Source organism: Zalophus californianus, chromosome 7, assembly GCF_009762305.2.
Source record: "Zalophus californianus isolate mZalCal1 chromosome 7, mZalCal1.pri.v2, whole genome shotgun sequence".
Classification (NCBI taxonomy): Eukaryota; Metazoa; Chordata; class Mammalia; order Carnivora; family Otariidae; genus Zalophus; species Zalophus californianus.
The window spans coordinates 77916578-77941770 of NC_045601.1; the positions used below are offsets into that span (position 1 = coordinate 77916578).

The window sequence follows — 25193 nt, forward strand, 5'->3', positions numbered from 1 at the left end:
TAACCATCAGTTTGCTCTCGAAAGTTACGAGTCTCTTTCTTGGTTTGCCTCTCTCTCTCTTTTTTCCCCTTTGCTCATTTGTTTTGTTTCTTAAATTCTACATATGAATGAAATCATATGGTATCTTTCTCTGACTGACTTATTTAGCATCATACTCTCTAGCTCTATCCACACCCTTGCCTTTCCTTGTTCTTGATCTTAGCAGGAAAGCTTCTAGATTGTTGCCGTTAAGTATCATGTTAGCTGTAGGCTTTTTGTGGTTATTATTTATCAAGTTAAAAAAGTTCCACTCTATTCCTAACTTACTGAGATGTAATCATTTTTAAATGTGTCTTAGTTTCTTAACTCTAGTGACCTGTTTTGGGTTTTTTTTTTTTTTTTTTTTTTTGATGTCTTATTTAAATTCAGGGATAGCGATATATTACATTCAATCTCCATTCCAGGTGAGAAACTTGAAACTACACTAGGAAAACTGAAAGCCAGGAAACAGTTAAGTTTCTCTCTTAGTAAAACAAAAAGAATGAAAAACCTTTATGTATAGCTTTGCACAGTGGCAGTATCGTAGCCAATGAGGTTTATCCAAGGCACGATTATTGCTAATTGAAAAACCTTTATATAGTATTGTAAATAGTAGACTGCAATGAAGTGTAGGATAATTATGTAAAAAGCATTCATATTCTATGGTTGTATCCACTGGCTTAACTTATTTTATATGCCTTTTTTCTTGATTATCAATAAATAAAAGAAAAAACTTAGAAAATAGTGAAAAGAAAAACAAATTTTAAATTCAGAATTTCACCACCCAGAGATAATCGAGTTTAACACTCTGAAATAATTCCTCTTATTTTTAAAAAAATACATACTATTTGCAAATATATTATAAATATATTAAGATTCACATATAGTTAATTTTGTAACATAGTTTTACATTATGGATTTTTACAGTTAAAGGAGCCAAAATTTTTCTTTTTTTCTTTTAAGATTTTATTTATTTATTTGACAGAGACAGCCAGAGAGGGAACACAAGCAGGGGGAGTGGGAGAGGAAGAAGCAGGCTCCCTGCTGAGCAGGCAGGGAGCCCGATGCGGGGGCTCGATCCCAGGACCCTGGACCCATGACCTGAGCCAAAGGCAGACGCTTAACGACTGAGCCACCCAGGCACCTCCCAAACTTTTTCTAAATAACTTCTAAAACATAATTTTTGTGAGGGTTTAATATTCTAGTTTGTAGTTTTTAAGATCTTTAAAAACTGATTTGAGAAATTAAAAACTTTATCATTGTATTTTAATTTTTTGTATATAGAACGCTGTGATAAACATCTTGAGATGCACACGCCCACACACACAAACTCATTTGAACTTATGTCTGTTTAGTTTCTTAGTACAGGTTACTAGAAGTGGAATGACTGAGTTACAAAAATACTTAAGATTGTTTATACATTTGCCAAATTTAATGATTCTTAAAACAATTTGGCTATTACAAATTTCTTATACCACAAGGAACAGTTCCTAGGGTAAAGGGATGAAATTAAAATTGTGAAGAGAGTAAAAATATGTAACATGACGGCAACACTCTACAACATTTGAGTCAGCCAAGAAAATATGAAGATTTCAAAGAGTCCTTTTCACTTCAGCTGGAGTGAGATTTCCCAGGTGTCCTATGTTAGGCTGTTCTATTCTCAGGTGGACTTCCCCTCCCCCTCATCTGTCTTCACATGTTTATAAATGGAAACACTGGCTTTCTCTACAGTTTCTCTGAGTATAGCTGTCTTAATGTGTTCAGGCTATTATAACAAAATACTGTTGACTGGGTGGCTTATAAATAAAAATTTATTTCTCAGAATTCTGGAGACAGGAAGTCCCAGATCAGGGTGACAGGATGGTTGAGAGCCTTTGGGATGCAGACTTCTTGTTTCCTCACACGGTAGAAGGAATCGAGGAATCTCTCTGGAGCCCTTTTTATAAGGGCACCAATCCCATCCTTGAGAGCAGAGCTCTCTTGACCTGATGAGGACCTAATCACCCAAAGGTCTCCCCTACTAACACCATCACCTTAGGGGTTAGGATTTTTATGTATGAATTTGGGGGAGAGGGGACACAAACATTCAGACCAGAGCTGTGGCCTTTGCATATCAGTATCTATTTGAATAACAATCGGGTGTTCTTAGCTCAAGAAACTGAGGGTTTTATTTTTTTATTTTTTAAGATTTTATTTATTTATTTGAGAGAGAGAGAGAGAGAGAGCACAAGAGCGGGGAGGGCCAGAGGAAGAAGCAGACTCCCCGCTAAGCAGGGAGCCCGATGTGGGACTTGATCCCGGGACTCCAGGATCATGACCTGAGCTGAAGGCAGTCGCTTAACCAACTGAGCCACCCAGGCGCCCCGAGAGGGTTTTAAATTATACATTTTATATGCGTTTTAAACAGCAAACTTTGGAGAGAGAAAGGAAACAAAAGACTATCCTTCTTTTCCCCTACCCCAACCACAAATCAATCCTCCCTCACTGTGTGAACATTTTGTAGTGTATTAAGCCTTGGGGTTTAGAATAATGGCTTAGTTTGATTAATGAATCGGATTAGTCTGGGGAAAAAAACAAGGTTGAAGGCATTATTTATTGCCAGATATATCTTGTTTTGTAAATGGAAGTGCAACTGAACTTCTTGTTGCATATACCTGGGGTGCTTTGAATCATTAATCACAGCTGTCTTCCCTGCATCTAGGGGTTCCCAGCAAGTACTGGCGTTCCCGGCCTGCATGGTCCAAAGGGCCACCTTGCCGATAGTAAGAATACCATTCTCCGCTCATGCTGATTACAAAACCCAACAAATTTTCATTTAGCTAGTCTCCTGGGAAAATTATTTCCAATTGTTTAGTACAGTTTTCTTTATTGCTAGCCACTAGGCTATTGTAGCTTAATGAAAGACAGAAAAAGGAGCTAGAAGATAAGTAATTTTTCACATAAGAAACAGCCTAGAAGCATTTACGAATGGGAGCAATTTAGAACATATCCCTTCCTACGATTTACAGCAAAGACCAGGAAGACCGGGGTTACTGCCTCCACAACTGGCCCCTGTTTCTTTTTGATTGTTTATTTCTCAGATGAAGGAATCAATAAACTCAAATGGAATTCAAATGGATAAACATCACTGCCTGAGTCGCTCAATTTGCAGTAGGCTCCTGAGGATTTTGCGTTAAATGGTAGCCTTTTGTCCTAGGAAAGAAAGTTAATCAAACTGTCCTACATCGTCCCAACAAAATGTCTGTTTTGTTCCCAGAGCATGTCTTACACAGAAGTAAAAATGGTTTGCCAGTTCCAAAGCTCCTGGCGTTCAGCAAAACTCTGCAGTAACCCCACATCTTAAAATATATTTCTTCCCTGAGCCATCTTTTCGACCATTACTTCATTCCTTCAAAAGTAACCATGACTTTTTCCCTTTTCAGTGTTCCTAGGACCTGCATGATCGATGACTCTTCAAATATAAAAAGGCATTGCTTGTCACCTCAGCAGAGACTGTTTGTCATTGTGGTAAAACTGGTGGTTCTCCACGGGTTTTGCTGTGAGGTTCAAGTGACCAAGACTTAATGAAGTAAGTGGCATTATCATGCTAGTACTTGAAATCTAAACAGATTTTCTTTAGGGGAACTCTAACAACTCATAATTAAATGTCAGGAGGAGGGGCGCCTGGGTGGCTCAGTTGTTAAGTGTCTGCCTTCGGCTTGGGTCATGATCTCAGGGTGCTGCTCAGCGGGAAGCCTGCTTCTCCCTCTCCCTCTGCTGTGTTCTCTCTCTCGCTGTGTCTCTCTCTGTCAAATAAATAAATAAATCTTACAAAAAAAAATAAATGTCAGGAGCAAATAAAACACCAGACAATTTAAAAATAAAATGAAAAGAAAAAAAAAACTTTCGATGTCAACCTTTAACTTAGAAGAAACTTAGGTCCACATGGATATTTATGTAAGTTTATAAAAGTTTTTCCAAGCGAAGCTGAACATTTGCACATGTAGTGCCTTCGGGAGCAGTTGTCTTCTGCCTAGCTGAGATTTTAAGTACTGCTACTCTCAGTTCTCCAGGGAAACCACTTACCTTAGCTCCAGACTGTTGGGTAGCCCGAGGCTGGATACAAGGAGGAATCAGGCCTGTTAATGAATGCCTGGGTCTCCTCCATCTAGGACCCTAGAAATCAGGACACAGGTTGATGTTTATCACCCAACCAATTGATCCCACAGGGTCAGCACAGACACTCCCAACTGGGAGACTTATTTCTAGGACTCTACATTCATGGAGAGAACTCTGGAAGAGAATCGCTTTTTCTGAAAGAGCTAGAAAATGAATATGAGGGGAAAGAATTGATCAAGTTCAGTGATACCTATTCTTTTACCCTTGATTCTGGATCTGAGATAGAGCCTGGGACTATGGAAGACAGAAAGAGCCATGTTAGGAATAGGTCTCTGGTCACAGCCTGAAGCTGTGTGACCGTTTCTATGTTCTCTGGCCTTATGATCTCACTTCAAGTTGAGGCTGGGTACTGCCAAGTAGCACCTCAAAGTTTCACATTCTATCTGTCCTTGAAGTCTGTGTGGGGAGCCAGTCACATATCTTCTGTAACCCCACAGAGTAGGAGAGGCTCGTTGAGTCAGAATTTTCTCCAGGATGTCCTTCACCAGCCCTGAAGGGGAACACAAGGGGAAACCCAGCACAATGCAAGGAGACCATCCAAGTCTACAAAAACAGAGAGCACGTATAGCAACAAACGGTAGCAGAGAAATCAAAGTCAAGGGCCAAGAATTGACGGGTTTACAACTCTTGGAGTTTTTTATGAAGAGCAAGAGAAAACTAGCCCATGCTTATTTTAAACATTTCAAAATGAACCCAGAGCATCTTAAAGTATATAGTTTAAGAGATGAATACTAAATATCCGTTACAAATTCATGGATTTAATGATTAATATAAAACCAAGAGCCTAGTCTTCACAATGAATTCTTTGTAATGCTCTACACAAGGCTTCCAAACAGATGCCAAATATGCACCATTAAAAATAACACTGTTTAGCCTACTTACATCAGTCAGACAACTGCTGAAGGCAGTTTGCTGCTAGCTGCTGAGATATTATGTAACTGGGTGGTTGTATCTGTCTTTGTGCCAGTCGGTCGAAGACCATTTTCTCCAAAGATATTTGCTTATTTTTCATTCCTTTCAATTTATAGCATGATTTATGATCAATGATCATAGTAGAAGGTTCTCTACTTTGCGAATTATTCCCAGCATTCTGCTGTCACTTGGAGACCTGACAGTCTCTTCCCTCTGCCTGCTGGAGGGAAGGTACCCCAGGAAGACAGGCTCATTTGACATTCAGCATTGGAAAGATATATTTTCTGCATGAAAATCGCATCACATTTCCAAACCCAAAAGAACTTTCGTATTATCTGCATGGGCTTGTTCACATTGCCGTTCATTATTGGAAAAACAGAGACCTGACTGTGATTATTACATTTCACTCAGGTTTTGGAAAGTTTAAAGAAATGTTAATTATTTGAGATGTTAAATGATAAAAATGTAGCTTTTTAATATAAAAATGAAAGTGAATACTTTTTAGGTTTGAATAATAAAAGCAGTGGTAAAGCATAGAAATCATAACTAATAATAGTTTTTATTATATAAGGTAATACCCTTATTATAGAACGTATAGAAAATACAGAACAGTACAAAGAAAATAAATCCTACTTTGAATATCATAGCTGAAGTTTATAACTTCAAATGTTGTAGTATGGTCTTCTCATTGTATTTGTAACATTTATATAATTTTTAAAAACTTGTGATCATGCTATGTGTACGATTCTGAAGATTCATTGTGGATCACTATAGTCCCATATTAAGTACTCTTCTAAAACATGCTGTGAATAGTTATGTAATAATTTACTGTGTGTTTGTAACATTATTTAACAATCCCCTACTGATATTTCCAAAGGAGAAATAGAAAACATCAACTTTTCTTTATCTCATTCCGAGAAAAATATTTCACATAATTGTGTGAGGTAAGAGTGAAGTAATATATTAATATCTGGGTTATGTTCGATTCTAATTCTTAATAACATGTAGTATCAAAATAACTTTGTATCTGCAATTTTCTCGTTTGAGCATATTTCACTAAAATTTATATCATCTGCCAGGATTTACTCCAAATGCTTTCATTAATATCAATTTTACTCTAAAATTGGTGTTTAGTTTTTTTCACCCCATACACATGTTTGTGTATATATATACATATATACAAATATATTTGCTTACATATACATATATATATGCATATATTTGTGTATATATATTTACCGAGGGAGGGGTGTGGGTGGGGGACTGGTTAAACAATGCTTTAAATGTTTGTTTTGATTTTTATTTGTTGTTCTTGTTTTGTTTTTGCCTTTTTTAAAAGGAAGAGCATCTGCCATTTAAAGGCACTTTTCTGTGCATGTTAGGTGGACACCTTGGTCACCTGGATGTAGGTGTCTTCTTTAGGAAAGTCACTTGACTGGTGTCCCTTTGATAATGTAAATACAGTTGATTCTCATGACTCACGATACTTATGTTCTATAAAGTCACCACAAACACTAAATTAGTGAATACTGAAACACTGCTTCTAAGGCAAATTCAGGGTTAGGTTCTCAAGAGCCTCTGGACACAACATTCTTGCTAACTGATCGAAACATATCCTTCTCTTATGTGTTTTTATTTCAAGACAACATATTTAATATATATTGTTGATTCATTAACATTCAGCTCATGGCAGACAGCACTTTCATTTGTGCCCGAATGAAGCTTGTCTAACACACGTAGTTGCTCGGTAAGACACAGCACAGGCTTCTTGTGCTTAGGTGCACTACAGAGAACTTCAGCACTATTCCTGGGGGGCCTTTAAACCACCAAAAAAAGGGAAATCACCAACAAATACACAAAAATGTGGAAACTGTGGCACTGACAGACCACACAAAGGATATTTGCTTACAGTCAAAGAGCTGAAACATGAAGGCAGAGTTGACCTCAGCAGGAAATGTGTGCATTGGGCAACTCAATTTTTTTACTGCTCTATGCATGTCTATGAAGGATAATGAAATCCCCAGGAATGCTGATTTTAGGGTTACAAGTAAATTTTGAGTATGCAATTCACAAATGCAAAATCTGTGAATATTGAGGATCAACTATTCTAAGAAAGAAGATTCCCTCTCACATAAAGAAAGGGCACAATAAAATCCTGTGTGGCTTGACCAAGTCTGCTCTTTCTGCTACCCCTTAGGATGCCATCTAATGTCTGGGGAAGTTTTGCATATTTGTAAATTTCTTTGGTCCAAAGAACTTCCTGGGAACGGAAGAGTGGAGAAGTCCATTCTTTCCCTGTTGCGGTCCAACGTTATTAAACTTTATCTTACGGATGACCAATGGTTTTAATTGAGTTTGTCTGCCAGGAAATTTGAAAGGCACTCTTGAAGGGGAACTCACTGTAAGGTCTTCTGGATGGGTAGTCTGTGCTCAATATAGAAATCCTTGTTTGGCATGGAACAGGAGTCAATTTGGAAGAGTAGATGAAACTGGCATCTTCTGATCTAGGTACCCAAGTATTGGGGCACCTTTGGGAACAATAACCATGTGAATATAAACAATAGAGCTGTGGTGCACCTGGATGGCTCAGTCAGTTAAGCGTCTGCCTTGGGCTCAGGTCATGATCTCAGGGTCCTGGGATCAAGGCCTGCATCCCTGCAGTGGGCTCCCTGCTCAGCGGGGAGTCTGCTTCTCCCTCTCCCTCTGTCCCTCCCCCTTCTCATGCTCACTCTCTCTCAAATAAATACAGCTTTATTTTTTTAAAGATTTTAACTGTGGCACCCAGGATTAGGGCATTGTCCCCCGCCCCAGAGTAGAGCATTTAGGGAATGGGATTATTCTCTCTAAATTACCTGTTATAGTACTTTTGGGCTCTTTAAAACAGCAGAATTCATTGAATTTTCCTAGTTTTCTTCCTGAATCACTGGCCAAGATTTCCTGCTTTGGTCCAAAGGAATTTTGAAGGACTCCTGAGGCTTAATCCTGGGAATATCCATTGTAATTGCTTCAGATTTTTTTAGTCTTTTGGGGGATGTGGGAATTTGCTTGTTTTGCAAAAATCCATTGCCTTTTCCAGGTTTTCTTTCTATCTTGCTCTTTCCTCTTCTGATAAAATTTTAATTGCTTGAGTGCTTAGAACATGGTCTTGGGTCCCTTCCTGCCACTCACTTTCACCCCAGTGCTTTACATCTTTGACTCTCAAAATTAGATCTCTAGGGCCTCCTTCTCTAAGCTTCTGACTCCATATAAAACTGCTTACTTTGCATCTCAGCTTGAGTATCTAAGAGGCATTTTAAATCAGAACCATCCAAAACAAAATTTTATTTCTACATTTTCAAGCCACACTTGTTTCTCTTCTCTGTCTTTCCTATCTTAGTGAAAAGCATCACCTCTCATCCAACTGCTCAAAACCAAAAAAACTAGGAGTGGTCTTTGATTTCTTTCTTTACTTCATCTATCATATGCAAATCAACAGCAAGTTCTGTCAGCCTCCAAAATATGCCCAGTGTGTCTATTTCTCTCTGGTATCTCAATGGCCAGTGTTCTACTATCTTAGTCCAAGCCAAATGGTTGCTTGCTGGGATGATCCCACTTGCCTCCTACGGGCCCTCTTGTTACTCTCTCTTGCCTCCTTTTATCAAACACAAAAAAACAATTTTTACAAAATTGGATCATATCAAACCTCTGTTTACAACCTTCTAATGGCTCAAATACATCACTCAAATATCACTTTCTCAGTGAGGCATTTCCTCAGCACCTTTTCTAATGATGCCTGACCCCTTTGGTGACCCTTTACCACACTACCACTTTCTTCTCTTTATTATACTCCATTCCACTGGTATTATTTTGTTTAGTCTCTTGTGTATTTGTGTATTGTCTCTTCTCCACTAGAACATAAAGGTAGGGACTCGCTTGTTCAGGGAATATTACAATACCTTAATATCATGCTTAAAAGATAGTTGGGTTTTCAAGAGACAATGGTTCAATGAGTGAAAGAAAATCAAGAAATCCCAATACATAAGAAAAGAGCTCTGAGCAAAGTTGCTCTCCTTGAATAGGAGCTGAGGGTGGGAATGAGTGGTGGTGATAGTAGACTGACCCCTACCTGAGCTTCTCTTCTAGTTGTTCCTGAAACTCTTTGGAGAAGAGTATGAAAACCAGGGAAAGTGTGGGGAGGGGAGGAGCCAGCAATCTGGAGACAACTTGGTCAACAATTTTATTTTATTTATTATTTTTATTTTTTTAATTTATTCATTTGAGAAAGAGAGAGAGAGAGTTGGGGGAAGGGCAGGTTGAGAGGGAGAGAATGTCAAGCAGACTCCCCCCTGAGCCAGGAGCCCGACGTGGGGCTCCATCCCATGATCCTGAGATCATGACCTGAGCCGAAATCAGGAAGAGTGTGACGCTTAACCAACTGAGCCACCTAGATGCCCCTTGGTCAACAATTTTAAAAAGAGTTTTAGAACCACTAAAATGACTCAGTAAAAAAAAGCCCTTAACTACAGTGTTTATTCATGGCTCCATGTATTAGTTGCAAAATGTATTTTGATACAGTGGCCTTAAATAGTTAAAAACAAAAAAAACCAAAACTTTCCTTTGCTGCAGCCAAAACATTTTCATTGGATAGTTTTGTGGTAAGCATTTGAACATTGCTTAGGGCAGCCATCAGCCAGGCCACCAACCCTCAAACTAATCAGCAAATAGTCTCCAAAAGTTGATAGTAACATTGGGAAAGCAAATTATAAGCATGGTGTTGCCTTTTGGGATCAAGTTATTTATTTTACCACTGAAATTGTAAATGAATCACCTCCCAAGAAGTTCCCTGGTTTAGAAAATTGCATGTAGTACATTTCTTACCTGAACATTAGTAAAGAGATTATATAATTAACAATGAGATATGTAATTTTAAGAGATGAGATAATTATAAGAAAAGGAGTTAATTTCTCCTATTATCCAAGAATAAATTACCAACATTTAAAAAAATTATTGATTTGTAGGACTACCTTTCCCAAGGCATTTATATGTCTTGACCTTACATTAAATAAATGAGTGATATTCTCAAGGGACTATGTCTTGTTTGACAAAAACTCCCGATACTCCTTTAAGCCATAACGACACAGGAATTCTGCACAGATGGTGAGACTCCCTTACAAACCCCAAAGCTCTATTCGGCTCCTGCTTTAATGAAAGAACTAATTACTTTAGATCGTAGACTTCCTGGTTGCTCTTGAGAAGCTGATATTTAGGATGAAAAAAGATTTCCAAGGAATTTTGTACTTTAAAATTTATGTGAAAACTTCATTTAAAAAATTATGCTTAAATATTTCCGAATAACGTTTTTACGTAAGTACTGTACCTGCAAGAATAGAATGATAAGTATTGGAAAACAGACCCACGCCTTGTAAGCATAAGGACAATACAAATATTGATTTGTGGACAGTTGGAAGTAGGAAAAGAGAAGAAACCAAATAAGAACGAACCTGGACTTTTCAGCACACGACACCAAAAAACCCACCTCAAGCTGACTTAATCCTTAAAGAGGCATTGACTGGTTCTCGGAACTGAAGTCCCAGGAGTAGAGCTAGTTTCAAACACAGCTGAAACTGGGAGCACTAGGGATGTCCCTAGGTTCAGTTTCTCCTTCTCTCTTAACTTTTCTTGCCCTGTGGTGACTTGATTTTCAGCTGCACTTTGCAGAGCAGGGGCGGCTGCAAGCTTCACACTTTTTTTTTTCTTTTTATTTGGGAGAGAGTGAATGAGAGACCACGAGCGGGGGGGGGGGGGGGGGGGTGGGGGGGGAGGGGAAGGGAGAGGGAGAAGAAGGCTCCCCGCTGGGCAGGGAGCCGTTGGTGGGGCTCGATCCCAGGACCCCAGGATGACGACCAGAGCGGAAGGCAGATGCTTAACCGACTGAGCCACCCAGGCGCCCCACACTGTTTTTACTACAAACCCGTGTGAATGGAAAACTGCATGTTCCTCTCCCTCACCTGTTCCCGGAAAGTGTCCGTGGGTCTTACTGGCTCTGCCTGAACCAATCACAGCAGCCCAGGGAATAAGCGCACAGGTCAGAGAGGATTCCGAGAGCTAAGAGAAGCCAGCCTTGGGCAGGTCAAAGTTACAGGACAGGGACTCAGCCCCAGGGGAGAAGAAGGTGATGCAGCTACTGAGAGCAAGGCTCTGTGAACTTGGGTAAATTTCTTCGACTGAGCCTCGTTTCTTCCTGGATAAAAATGCCTAGTTCATAGTATTAAAACGATTAACCAAGATAACATAAAGCGCCTAACAGAGCAGTAGACTCTGGATAAATTTTAAAGGTGAATTAATTCTTATTCCATTTCCTTCCTGGCTTTGGAGTCTGTAAGCATAAGCAGCAATGACCATTATCACCACTAGGTGGCAGTCGTGTGCTGGAAGGTAATGGGCTGGCTTTTTGGTTAGTGGAAAATTAAGAATTGGCTGAAATGAGGATTGGCAGTTGGAGGAAAGCGGGCGTCCAATTCCTGCTGCACGGAAACCGGGCTGTGTGACCTTGGTCAAGGTCTGAATTGATTTCTGGCCTGGATTTCCTCAAGTAAAACTTAGAGACTAATTCTCCATTTGGCTTTCTAACATCTTTTTGATTCTATAAAAAGTGAATCTTGTATTTCATAGTAAAAACCGCGACTGTAATATCGGAAGCCTAAAAAATACTCAACAGTCTTGGTTGTTAATATAAGCTGTTTTAAAATATGACTTTATGAGGCGTAATCCATTCATTTATTGCTAAATCGTTGCTACCCCGGGAGGCCTGAAAGAGTTCATGTAATTTTGTAAGGTGACTAATGGGCTCAGAGAGATGCTCTCGAGTTATACACAGCTCAGAAAATTGTCCTCTGAGGCACACAATTCAGAAACCTCACTATTAAAAAAAGTCTCACTGAGCAGACTTCAAAAGTATTTTCAGTCATGTAATTATGTTTTAATGCTAGGTTCTTAAAATGACTTGGAAAAGAAGTAGTTCAGAAAATTTCAGGTCGGAAATGTGTTGGAAGTATCTGGGGCAGCAGGAGGATGAATCAGGAAATGGTGATTTAATTGGGTTTAAGAACAAGAACGACTCTCCACTTTTGCATGAATCAAACCTTATAACAAAGTTGAAATAAGATGATGCAATAAAAATTATCATTATCTGGTATAATATATTGTGGGAGGGTACAGAATCCTTTACTACAAGGAAGTTGTATGCTGGTTCCACCTTGGTTAGCATAAAAATCCTTGCAAAAGGAGACCCAATTGAAATTCTAAGGGTGTTCACACGTTTCTACATTCCATGGAGATGTGGAACAGCCTAGTCTGAACACTTGACCTTTATTTCTCAGCATGCTCTTTTTTTCAGGATAAAGCCTCCTGAATTTTTAAACCTGGAAGGTGGGGGGTGAGGATTTGTTGGAGAGGTGAGGATCTGATGAGTTCTCAGGTTTCCTTCATTCTTTATAAATCCAGACTGTGCTTTACACAGTGCCTTATAAAAGGGGAGAGATAATTAAGGTATTTATTTTGTTATTTTATTGTTGTAGAAGCATGGGAAAGAATGAGAGCTGTTTTGTTTTTACCTCTCTTTTTTTTTGCTCCCGCACTTTATTAAAGGAGGTAGCCAGGACTTGAAGACCTTTTGCCTCTAGGTGGTTGTTGGGGGTCTAAGCAGATAGCCCCAAATTGCTTTAAGGCCCCAGCAGTGCTTACAAACACAGCATGCTGGGCCCTACTCCCAGGGTTTCTAATGCGGCAAGTCTGGGGCGGGGTCCAGGGATTGGCATTTCAAACCATAAGGGTACCTTTAATAGTGATGCTGCAGGCCAGGACCGCGCATTTGAGAACTACTGGGTTGCGGTAACCTTTCTTTCAGGCAGCCTGGAAAGCTCCCTTCTCTTTCAGAGGCCTAAGCTTATTGAGGGACATGCTGGGGAGTATTTGTGTAGGGAAGGGATAGGCGAATGTGTCTGTTGAGGGAACATGGGAAGCTCTTGAAACTGAGGGAAAGGGCATTTCCAACGCCCAGAAAAAACATGGAGGTCTGTAGGTCCTGAACTTCTTGAGATTCAGACCCAGGTCCTTACCGGTGTCCCAGGGCAGGGCTGAGCTCAGTTGAGAATGAGGCTTGAAGGAAAGCTGGTTGGCCCAGAACCGGGTGAGCCGAGCCCACTCCTCAGATGGACCGTTGACAGTGATAATCTGAACCATGCGTGACACAGAGAGACTCGCTAATCTTCTGGGCCCCAAATAAGCCTCCCAGATTTTTATGTAAGTCCCTGGAGGAGAGGACACAAACAACGGAATTTCTTGCCAACTCAGTGGCGTAGGGGATGGCAGTCAGATATGATTCGATTTGGAGAAAATAGATATTTCTTGCCTACCCAACTTTGAGAAAATGCCACACCCACGACACGGACTTCTGGCTTGGAAAAACATAATCCATATGTATTAAGTACTTGAGGCTTCAAACGATGTTCTGGCCCTGCTACAGCTCTTGTGTTCACTTGGGAGGCAAGGGGTGGGGCTTCTCAGCACAGCTGTGCAAATCTTGCCCAGCACCTGGCGGCCGAAATCCAGGCAGGCTGTGAACAAAGGGTGACTTCGTCTGATTTTCTAGTGGACACGCACCATTCGTGCGTCATGGTACGGCCTGTGAGTATACTACATGGGAGGTGTTTTCCTGTTGACTTCCGTGCGGTTTCTACTTTCCATCGTCATTAAATACCCTCCTACCTTTCTCCGGCATGTGTAGATACTTTTAAATTAGATACTTAGAAATGGAATTGCTCAGCTACCTGAGATTTCCGCCTGACTTCTCCCACAGAAATTCTGCTAGTTAGAGATACAGATAGTATTAGAAGCAATGTGTTTTATTTTTAGCAGGCAAAGACGTCTCAGTGTTTGGGCCATCATGCCGGGGTATACATGAGCCCACACAGGTTGCTCTCCTCTAACTTCCAGTTGAGAGATACTGTTCCGAGCAAATGGAAGAAAAATTGGAGGGGAACGAGTGGAGGATTGCTACCACAGGTACATCGGAGCGGGGATTGGGGTGGAATGCCTAGTGGCTTATGTTACATGAAGGTACTGATTTCCTGAGGGGTGAACACAGGAGAGGGATGTTCGAAGATAGAAAATTGTTAAGGATTAGCTTGTATCTCAAAATTAAAGCTCAGCCCAATCCCATTTCCCGTTAAGAAAAAAGGGGAAAACATCCACTTTCTTCTCCCTGCGACCCAGGGCTCAGGTGATGTGTGTTAAGCCTCATTCCGGGTTAAATAGCCTTCACAGGGGGTCACATGGGAATTTAAATATCATTGCAGCATTATTTCAATAGGAAATGGATTTCTCTTTCCAAAAGATTGACTTAAGTATATGCTTTTGGTACCTGACCCCTTCCTCAGGAGAATGCCGTCTGTGGTTTTATTTATTTTTTTTAAGATTTTATTTATTTATTTGACAGAGCCAGAGCACGAGCAGGGGGAGCAGCAGGCTCCCTGCTGAGCAAGGAACCCGATGCGGGACTCGATCCTGAGACCCTGGGATCATGACCTGAGCCAAAGGCAGTCGCTTAACCAATTGAGCCACGCAGGTACACTCTGTGGTTTTCAAGCTCAAACTTGAAGGACCCTGGCTCTCTGACTTCAGTAAGCACAATTAAAATGGCTTAGTTGAGAGGAAACCACGTTTTAAAATTTCCGAGATGCTCCACCACGTCTTTACTGCAATTCGTGTGTTGGGGTGGTTTGTTGTCATTTTTAAAAGCTAGGCTGTTAACAGTATTATGTGCCCTGTCGTTTTCCCCCAGGACAGTTCTGTGGCAAACAGAGCCCTGCAATCTCTGGCCACCCGGGGTGTCGTGAGGAGGCTGAGGGAGGGGGCCGGCAGCCCCAGCTGCAGGAACTGGTACGTTCCTGACCTGGTTTTTGAGAATATTCAAGGACAAAGCAGGGACACCCAGACTCGCTCCAGCCCAGCTAAATAAGACCATGTTCCTTTTATCATTTCATTTTAGCAGGATTTGAGCAGCAGGTGAAGCGCCTTTCAAAAGACTGTCATCTCCGAGGGAAGTCATCTGTTTTACATTAATTGTCCATTAGTCTCCAAGCCTCCATCCATTAAACTCCTCAGCCACTCATTATGTATATTGTGCCCGAGTCCTGCTGTCAGCTTTCAATGCAGAGCTGTTTTTCCACATCTGACTTAATTGCTCTAAGTGCCTGGTCCTTTGAGAGAGCGTTGAGGGTACCAATTAATGCAAACTTCCTTTCCTTGGCAGGTTGAACAGATAAGCCATGGTGAGGACAGTTCCGCTGCTGTTTACTCTAATTTATTAGGGACATTTCTGCTTTACACTCACACAGTGGGATGTCATATCTGTACCGCTCTGTGTGCCTGGTGACTTCTAGATCTGCTTTCAGTGGGCTTAGTTTTCTATAGTGAAGATGCCCCATAAATTTCCGATCCATCCATGTTACTGTGATAAGGGGTTTAAACTCCATTTTCTTCTGATTGATTTAAACATGTAATTTTTAAATGCATATGGCACTCTGAAGAACAGCTTGGATGAAACTGATTTTGCTGATGGAAAAATTAAGCTTTCATCCTTTCAAATCACAGCTCTAGGGGTGGCAACTCAATAATGTAATTACCGGGGCTGCTTTATTATAACTAATTCACCACCTTGAGCCCCACGGCTGCTGTTTTGGAAAAACACATTTAAATGGAGAGAGGGCAAAAATCATTAAGATAACCAATCTTGGAGTAGTTTTTAGAGATTTTTGATAGGCATGGAGGGATATAAAAGTATGTGGGACTGAGAGAGAAAGAGATTAACAGATTATCTTCAACTCTGTATAGAAATGCCAGAAAAACATCATCCTATTTATTCTTTTGCTTTGTTGTATTCTTAAGTTTTGATTTATTCTTTTACAAAATTGTACCAGATTCCCAACTATTGCATTTTATACGGTTTGTTAATATTAAAAATAGCTGGTCAGCTAATGTAAATTCCTTTCAAGATATGGTAATGTGTCTGTGAATTCAAATTCCAAATAATGACTATTGTCATTAATAGATTTTATTTCAGGCTTTAAAATCTTTGCCAGGGTTTATCTTATCACGGAGTTTATTAATAAATGGCTCAGTTAATATTTGGTAAGTACCCGTGTATTGGTTTTGCTTGATTACTTTTAAGCCATACCAGAAAAAGTGGAGGAGAAGGAGAAGACTACAAATGCATCCAGACTGACTTAAATTACAGAGTATAATGAAAATCAGACAGAATTTTGTGTTTTCTATTTCCTGAACATTGTTGGGAAAATATCCACTTCGCCATCAGTGAATTATTTAGACCAAAAATAAGCAACCACTGTGGGAAACATTTGAAGTGGGTAAACTCTGCCTCTGAGGCTCTCTGCCTCCCTTCCAAGGGGTCCCTAGCATGGGGGCACTCTCCCCTACACTCCTCCCTCCTTCCCATCTGGGGGCCAGTCCTGCCTCACATCTCAGAGGGCCCTGGTGAGTAACCAAGACAACTACCAAGATTTAGGATTTTGACCCTTTCAGAAGGTTCTCATCTTCATCTGCAGCATCCTTTTCTGTCAAGATTTTTGAGCAGACTGTGTACAGAGTGTGGGGAGCCTCTAGCAGTTACATCCTCGCAAATGGTGATCTTCCCCTTCTTGATGGACTAGCTTCCCTGATTAATTCTACAGGTTTTGTTTCTGTATCATGGGCCTAAAGGGTGGCCTCATCCGTCTGTCTTTATCACCCCCAAGCCCAGGCTAGTCTATTCCTTCAATAGTCCATCCCAGCTGTAGGCTACTCTTTTAAAAATCCTGTCAGCTTTTCTCTCAACAGTTTTCAGGAAGAGAGTTTTGGAAAATACCAAAATACAGTCTAAAAAATTTGAAGGTGTATAGTAGGGGTTAAAAAACACATATACATCCTTTTGCCCTTCAGGATAATGGTCCTTGATTCTAGTTAGCTTTCATAGTATGATTTGTATTAGCCAATGATTAGACTAGAGTAGCAGAATTGTAGGATGCTGGTGCAGCTTTATTTTGATTCTGAGTCATCATCTTTTACACCATCTTCTTTGTTAACTGTTTCATTTGCCTGGGGAAGTGAGTCTGAATTTTCATCCCAGTGTTTTGCTTCAAAGTCTGTTCACATATGTGGGATCTTCCTGGAAAAGATATTCTTTCCAAGGTCTTTGCTTAGGGGTTCTTTCCAAGGTCATGCCCTTGTACTAACTCCCAGGTATCTGTTTTAAAACGCTTTTAATTATGGTTGAATCTCTTCCCACCCTTGGCAGACATACCATAGGGTAACTGCTCATGAGTCAGGCCCTTAATTCCCTCGCCATGAGTGTAGGTGGAACCTGTGATCTGCTCCTACCCAATAGAATGTGGCAAAAGTATGGGATATCACTCCTGTGATTATTTTATATAACAAAGGTGAAGGGATTTTAAGGATATAATTAAGGTTGTTAATCAGTTGACTTTACTTTTTATCGATTTTTGTTGTTTTTTATTTTCATTCCAGTGGAGTTAACATGCAGTTTTATCAGTTGACTTTAAAAGTTAAACAAAAGGGAATTTATCCTGGGTGGGCCTGGCCTAAGTAAGCAAGCCCTTTAAAAGAGTCTCTGGGCCTTCCCTCCAGTTAGAGACTTGAAGTAGCCTCTCTCCATTGCTTGCTTGCTTTCAAGAGGCAAGCTGCCACGAATTCTGCTGCCATGAATTCTACTGCCACAAGGAAATGAATTCTGCCAACAACCTGAGCTTAGAAGCTTTCCTAATTGAGCCTGCAGATGAGAATACAGCCCGGCTGACACTGATTTCAGCCTTGTGAGGTCCCAAGCCGAAAACCCAGTTAGGTCATGTCCAGATTCCTGACTCTCAGAAGGTATGAGATAATAAGCGGGTGTTGTTCTAGGCTCCTAAGAGTGAGGTAATTTGTTATGCAGTAATAGAAAACTAATACACCACCCCTGTAATAAAAATATTTTGTTGTTTTTATTATCTAGTATCCCTCATATCACTATTTACATAGATATATCTCTGCATACAAAATCTTGCACTTTATTGCTAGAAAATGTACCTGAGTCATACCCCAGGCTCTAGAGATGACTTATATGTAACCCTTGTGTCCTACAGGCTTTGCCCCAGAGAACCCAAGAACAGATTTGGTGGTTAATGTGAGGATAGTTCCTTTCAAGGACCTGGGCACACCTGGTGCCTTCACTACCTTCACATTGGAAGTTCTGACATTTCTTTCTCAGGAACCCTTTCATCCAAAGTTACCGAAAACCTCAAAGAGATTTTTTTTTTATGTGGGTCATGTTTATCATCAACTGTAATTAAAATTAAAAGGGAGCAACTTCAAAACATGAGAATCCACAAGCACACATCCCATTAGCTGTCAGAACAATGACATCAGCCCTTGTCAGGAAGCTTCTGGAAAACCTCACCGTTCACTTGTGGGAGAACAAAAGTAAAAAGGTAAATAACATCAGAGCATTATTATAACTGGGCCTTGTGGAAGTAAGACCCCCAGGCCGCAGTTTGAGAACCATTGCTTTCTATCTTCAGTTTTGTCTTTGTTATGTTTTACATGGCATTGAGTTTTTCCCACTTCTATTGAGATGTAATTGTCATATCATATTGCATTAAATTGTATTAAGCAAACTCAAATACGTTTATAAAACGTGAGGTAAACATTTTTAAAAATGAAAAACAAAACAAACCAAAACAAAACTAGCTGTGTGATCATTCTGGTCATTCCTCGCTTGCCACACAGATACATCATGGGCTCTTCTCTGCTTGGTTCTGTGCCCGAAAGCTGGCTTCTACAGATAGCACCGAGGCTCCTGGCCCTCTGGCTTCCAGCCAGTGTTGGCCAATGGAAGGATGGGAGGGGAGCGAGGTTGATGGCATGCATTTATCCCCCTCATCCCTGCCACATGGCATTTTGACAGGCAGCCCCTCTGCTGTGGCTCCAGCTCTTAGCTGGGCTCCAGTAACCCCATTCCTTCCCTTCCCTTTCAGGGGTGGGGTGGCAATGGCTTCTTGCTGCTCTTAGTCCCTGGGTGTCGCACTGCACCTGTTGGCTTCCCTAATTCTGCCCACATTCAAGTCATGACTTTATGTTTTTTCTTTTTTTTTTAAAGATTTTATTTATTTATTTTACAGGGAGAGACACAGCGAGAGAGGGAACACAAGCAGGGGAGTGGGAGAGGGAGAAGCAGGCTCCCCACTGAGCAGGGAGCCCGATTATGTTTTTTCTTTTGACCTCTTTTGATGATTCTGTTTCCTGAGGGATCTGGCTAATAGGGTGACTTTAGACAAGTGCCCTCAGCTAGCAGGTCCTCGGTTGATTTGTCTGTAAAATAAATAAAGGGCCTGCGCAGCATTTCCCAAAGTGATTTCCACACATCAGTCTCACTATAGTCCTGTTTGTATTCTGTGATCAAATATGTTTGGGAAACACTGAATATAATGTCCCCTTTTGGAGAACCACAATTTATGGCACCATATCAAAAGCTCTGAGAGGTCATGAAGTAAATAAACCTGTTTAACCTTGCTTAACCCAGCATTTCCCTAACACAATTACTTATGAGACCACTGTTTTTGCAGAATACCTAATATCATCTAGAAAACTCTGGACCAGGTCATCCTCAGGTCTGTCAGAACTGGCATTATCTCATTATATGGAAAGGTCTCTGTATGCATAGTCTTAATGGTGGGACTGTTTTCTGGTTGTTCCTCTATCTTGAAACCTAAAACACTCCTACCCATGGGGCTCAGCTTGCTCCAACTACAATAATGGTGGAAACCCAGCCCCAGCCTCGCTCTCAAATGTTCAAGAAAAATGCTCCAGTGAGAGACTGAATCCCCCCCAGCAGGTCCACCTAGGGTCTCTTTCCACTTCCGTCCATCCTCCTCCTCCAGCTGGCACGGAGATTGGGAGATATGAGTGGAAAAGAGACCAAAGCCAACTTGTGGAAGTTACGGAAGGTGGACTCCTGGTACTGTGACCTCAGTACCATGTTGAGCTACTCTTCTGACAGTGACTTTGTCATGGTAAAGAAGAATTCCTTTCATTAAAATCAAGATTGACCGTGGAATTTCAGAAATAGCTGAACGCAAATGTACATGAAATACAATGTAATCCAAGGACACTTGAATGTGGTGGTGCAAAATGAGGTGTGAGTCCTACAGAAACTCCCCAAAGGTCTGTAGATGTCATGAACAGCAGACTCCTGGCAAGTCTTGGGGTTCCTCCTGGCTTCTTTTTACATTAAGTAGTTATCCTCTTGACCCGTTTCTGGAAAAGCCAACGTATATTGCCTCATTTCTTATTGTCCAAAGCTCCAGCATCAGGCTAGCCCACTCCAATGTGAAACAAAGTTGGGGACCTAGTCCTGGGTCCAGGGTTCAATCCTGACTGAACTAAGCCAGTTTGCCTGGTCCTGTTCTCTCTCTACTGACAGATTTCGGAGCGGACCCACTCTGGCCAATGGGACATGTAAGAGGACTGGTGTGTTGAGGGGACTTTGGGCAAAGTTGTCCTTGTTTCTAAGAAAACAAACACCAGAAACCATGCTCCCTTTTTGCCACCCAGTGGTGTTTCGTTTCTGGATGTCTCACTTGGGAAGGCGGTGGCCATCTTGCTCCCATCAGGAGGAGATCCTGAAAATGGAATGGATGCTGAGGACAGCAGAGCAGGTGGGAGGAATTTGGGCAGGTACATCACCACCTCAGTGCGTACATTCCTTGTAGTTTTAGCCAGTTTGGGCCAGCGTCTTCTGTCTCTTGAAGCTCAAATCTTTCTGACAGATGCCCCTTTCATGGCCATTATTTTCACCCTCCAGTTCTTCCCAGGAGTCCCCCGTGAATGTGCAGGAAGTTGCAGAGAATTAACATTGCATTTCTGTGTTCACATGCCTCCTTCCTCCTGTGCCCCAGGCACGCAGTGACAGCGCCAGCACCGCCCCTGGCAGGACGGTCTGTCAGAGCCGCTCAGGAGTGCAGTCAGGGAGGACAGCACTTGTCTGGGAAGGACATCCACTGAGCATTTCTGGCAGAGGATTTTGGGAAGAAAGACAAACTCACATAATTTCCATGCTTCCAACAGATTCCCTGATCCAGTTTTCCCTGGGCACACACTTCAGGTTATTGTGCCGACACACACACTTTCATGTATGCCTGGCCATTGTAATATCTCTATCTTATTTGGAACTTTTGGAAGGTGAGGACTTTATCTCTGACATGTGTCCCCAGTATTTAAGACACAGAAATGTAAGTTATGTGTGTTCAAGAAACACTTGAATTCCTACCTGGTTGTATTATAAGGAAAGAGCTGCATGACCAAATGAGCCCTTGCCTCTGTATCAGTCAGGGTTCAATCTGGAAAACAGAAGCCATGCTAGGTTTTCCACTGAGACGTGAGCGAGGAGTTAAGGCTTGCACACCATCAGAAGGGTTGGGTAGGTAAGGGGCAGAAGCTGGCTCTGGGGACGTCTGGAAGTGCAGGAATCCCAAGGGAAATTGGGGCTGCTGAAGTGATTAAGCTGTCCCTGGCGGATGTTTCTCAGGACCACCCCCCACCCACCCCAGCCATCAAGGACTGGAGTGATTGCCTGCCTGCCTGCCTGCAGCTGGTGCCAAGGAAAACTGGTTTCTCCATCCCTACTGCTGCGGTCATCTCACGGTGGGGGGGGTGGGGGCTCTTCACGGCCAGATCTAAACTGGAGGAACGAAGGGAAAGGATTTCTGGGGAATGAGGTTCCTGGTTTTTCACTGAGACATGGAGAATTGTGGGGGAGGGAGTGGATATCACAATGAAGCCAAGTTGTCAACAGACAACCCAGCACTCCCACCCAGATCCTAATAGGAAGTAAAATCAAAACAAAAGCAAGAGCAATTGATAAACAACTCTCTTTAAATTATACCAAGGACAAGATAACTCTGGCAAAAGCATTTGATATTCAGGGAATTGGGCAGGAACGGAGCCTTTTTTTTTTTTTTTTTCAATTAAGTAATTTCTTGCTCGAAACTCACTCAGGCGCCTGGGATCTGATGCTCGAGCCAGATATAGCAGCATCCATCTCACTGACACTTTCTTTAGAAGCTTGAGATCTGGAGCAGCTTTCTGAAATCTGCAACTCTAAAAGCTGGTACAATTCAGTAAAAAGCTACACATTTGCTTGCAGCAGCTTTAAGTACACAGTAAAATGACAGAAACGATTTCAACCAAGAAATTAACCAACTTTCTTTCTCCTCTTGATTTAAGAAGGAAGAAATAGCTTTAGAGGAAAATGGCAATGCTTCTAAATTTACACATGCGTTCACACCTACGCACTTTTCTCCTCATGATCATCACGTTTAGAGCTAACCTGCTTTTCTAAGATGAACCTGGGATGAGGGAGAAAGAACAGTGAATTGACCAGAAACTAAATGTATTATGTACCAAAGACTGGTGTTTCTAGAGGAAGCCTGATGCTTTGGTTAAGAGGAGAGACCCAGTTACAGACCCAGCCTCTGGGAAGCCTCCAGAGAGAAATCTGCAATCCCTTCCATGCATGGGTTCCAGAAACTTCCTAGGTTCCTGCATTGCCTGCCAACACAAAAGAGCACCGGGAAGTCAGAGGCCGGGAGAAGCTGATTTGGGTATATCCACAAAGTGATGACTCCCTGGAAGCTCTGGTAAAATAATTGAGTGTGGAGCTGACAGGAAGAGCGTTAAAGGAAATGAAGTTTGGGGTCGGTTACTCGTTATTTTCCCTATCCCTCTCACACATTAGCATAGGTGATTGAAAAAGGACCATCCGTGTGTGTGTGTGTCTGTGTGTGTGTGTGCAGATGGTGGTAGGCGAGGCTGAAAGGCTGCTAATGACATTCTACGGAGTCAGTGAGACCAGAAACAGGCAGGCCACAGTTTTGACTGCCCCCCATCCAGTTCTCAGACTGGAGCCCTTGTTCCCGGGGCCTGGCATTGACAGCATGTCCCTCATTGCACCTTTGGGCAAGAACTTCTACTCAACTCAGTACCTTGTACCCTGGTCTGGATAGCCACAGCCTGGACTGGGGACAGCTGCCTCCTCCTTTACACCCATTCTCTCTGAGAGGCGCCATCCCCCACCATCCCCTGCCATGACTCTCCATCCCCCGCCACCCCCCTAATGTTGCTCACGCAGCGACTCTGCCATCACTTACCCTGGTGTCCATGTGCCTGGCCCAGTGGAGCTGAGCACAGTCTGCACAGGGGACAGCCCCCATCGGCAGCAACGCCCACTTGCTGGCATTAGCGTGTGGGTGCTCACAGTGACTGCAAGGTGATGCAGATTGAAATGGGTTCTCCAGGGTTTTGAGTTAAGTGCTTTCTGCTTATGAGATTATTTTCTATCTTTTAAATAGAAGAAAACAAGCGTGCATGGAAGAATGTACTTCAGTGCTTAATGGGGGAAAAGCCTGATTTAGGTAAGCAGATCCCCTATGAGGAAAAATTAGTATTAATTAGTATATAATTAGTATATGTGATAAATCTTGGGTATCATTCTTTGAACTATAAATGTTAGGGCTTACACTAAAAGAGGACACCCTATCCACATACTACTCAAGCCTCTTAGTGCACTGATAAACATATTCATTTGAGGAGAATTAAGAGATCTGCCAAAAGAAAAAAAAAGATCTGCTTTTGAGCAAAAGAATAGCAAGACAATAGCTGCCATATTGTACAGTTTTCCCAAAGCAAATATTTTCATAGGAATTATTTATACTTTGTATTACAATTATTGGTTTAGTTTTTAAAGATACTGCTATGAAAATGGCCGTAATTATGTTATCTTGGCATAATATTTTATTTTCTGCTTTCACATCTGGCCATTGGTATATGCTGCATGCCCTGCTGTGCTAAGTTCAGGGGTAGTAAGAGGCCAAACGAGCAGTGACTCTTACAGCATAGAGATTGTTTAGCGAGCACGGGATGCCCTCACAAGTCTATCCCACCCATTCAAATATGGGCCACCGTCCAAGAAAAGGATAATAGATGGTGAATTGCACGGTGCAAAGATAATCGTCTATTTGGAAAGCAGCTCTGCATACCCAGTATGTGAGCATCCTCTGTGTGTGCTCAGGACAATGCAGTAGGCATTGGCTGAGGTAAAATGATCACAAGAAGAGTCAGGCTGTGTGTCTGCTCAGCTCCCTCAGTGACCACCTGGGAGTCAGTCTCCCCCCTGTCCCCAGGGACCTTGCCTATACTTACAGAATGTTTATGGTGCTGGGGGGCCAGGTGCCCTGCTGAGTGATTTTCATGAGGTGCCCAAGGCCCCTCATGACAAACTGGGTTGTGAGGCGGCTGGGGCTTGCATCCTGGCCCCAGCAAGTACTATCTGTGGGTGTTACTTTAAATGAGTTGTTCACTCTCTCTATTCTTCCGTTTTCCTCACTTGCGAAAGGGGTGCCTCATGGGTTAATACAAGGAAAATGCTTGGCGCAATGTGTTACACATGGTAAACACTCGGTACATTGAATACCACTCCGACTTTCTCTGCAGAGGCCCTGCCTGCAAGCAGCTTACGATCTAACTGAAGAGGGAAAAACCTACGAATCTGTCCGAAAACAAGTGAGACTTGCAGCAGAGCGCAAAACCCAGAAGAACTAAAGAAAAGGAGAGAAAAATGAGGGTGTGAGCCGGTTGGGGCAGTCTTTGTGAAGAGTGGGATATGGTAGGAGCTTCCAAGAATGGGAGGAAGGTGAAGAGACGGTAAAGAGAAGGAGAGATATTCGGGCAGGGGCGGTGGGGAGCCAAAGCCTGGGGATGGCAATGACTGTGGAGGACTGCGAATGGTGAGGAAACCAGCCAGGGCAGAGTACCAATCAGAAAAAATGGTACCCAGGGGGATGGAGAAGCAGACACCAGCGTGCTCTTCCCAGCTAGCCACCAGCCTCCTCCTGAGGGGTTCTGAAAGGATGCTGTAGGGCTGTGATTCTCCAAGTGTGGTCCCAGACCAGCAGCTTCAGCATCTCCTGAAAATCTGTTAGACATGAAAATTCTTACCTCTCCCCACACCTCTTATCCTG

General features: G+C 42.0%; 1 non-coding gene and 1 pseudogene across 1 annotated transcript; one reads left to right on the plus strand and one right to left on the minus strand.

Annotated features, from left to right (window-relative positions):
* LOC113927910 overlaps nt 1–13742 on the minus strand; it is a 38307-nt pseudogene extending 24565 nt beyond the window's left edge.
* On the plus strand, nt 540–678 carry LOC113928220. The gene has a single exon (XR_003521870.1). It is a non-coding gene; the product is annotated as a U4 spliceosomal RNA (small nuclear RNA).
* Nucleotides 13743–25193: the final 11451 nt, after the last annotated feature.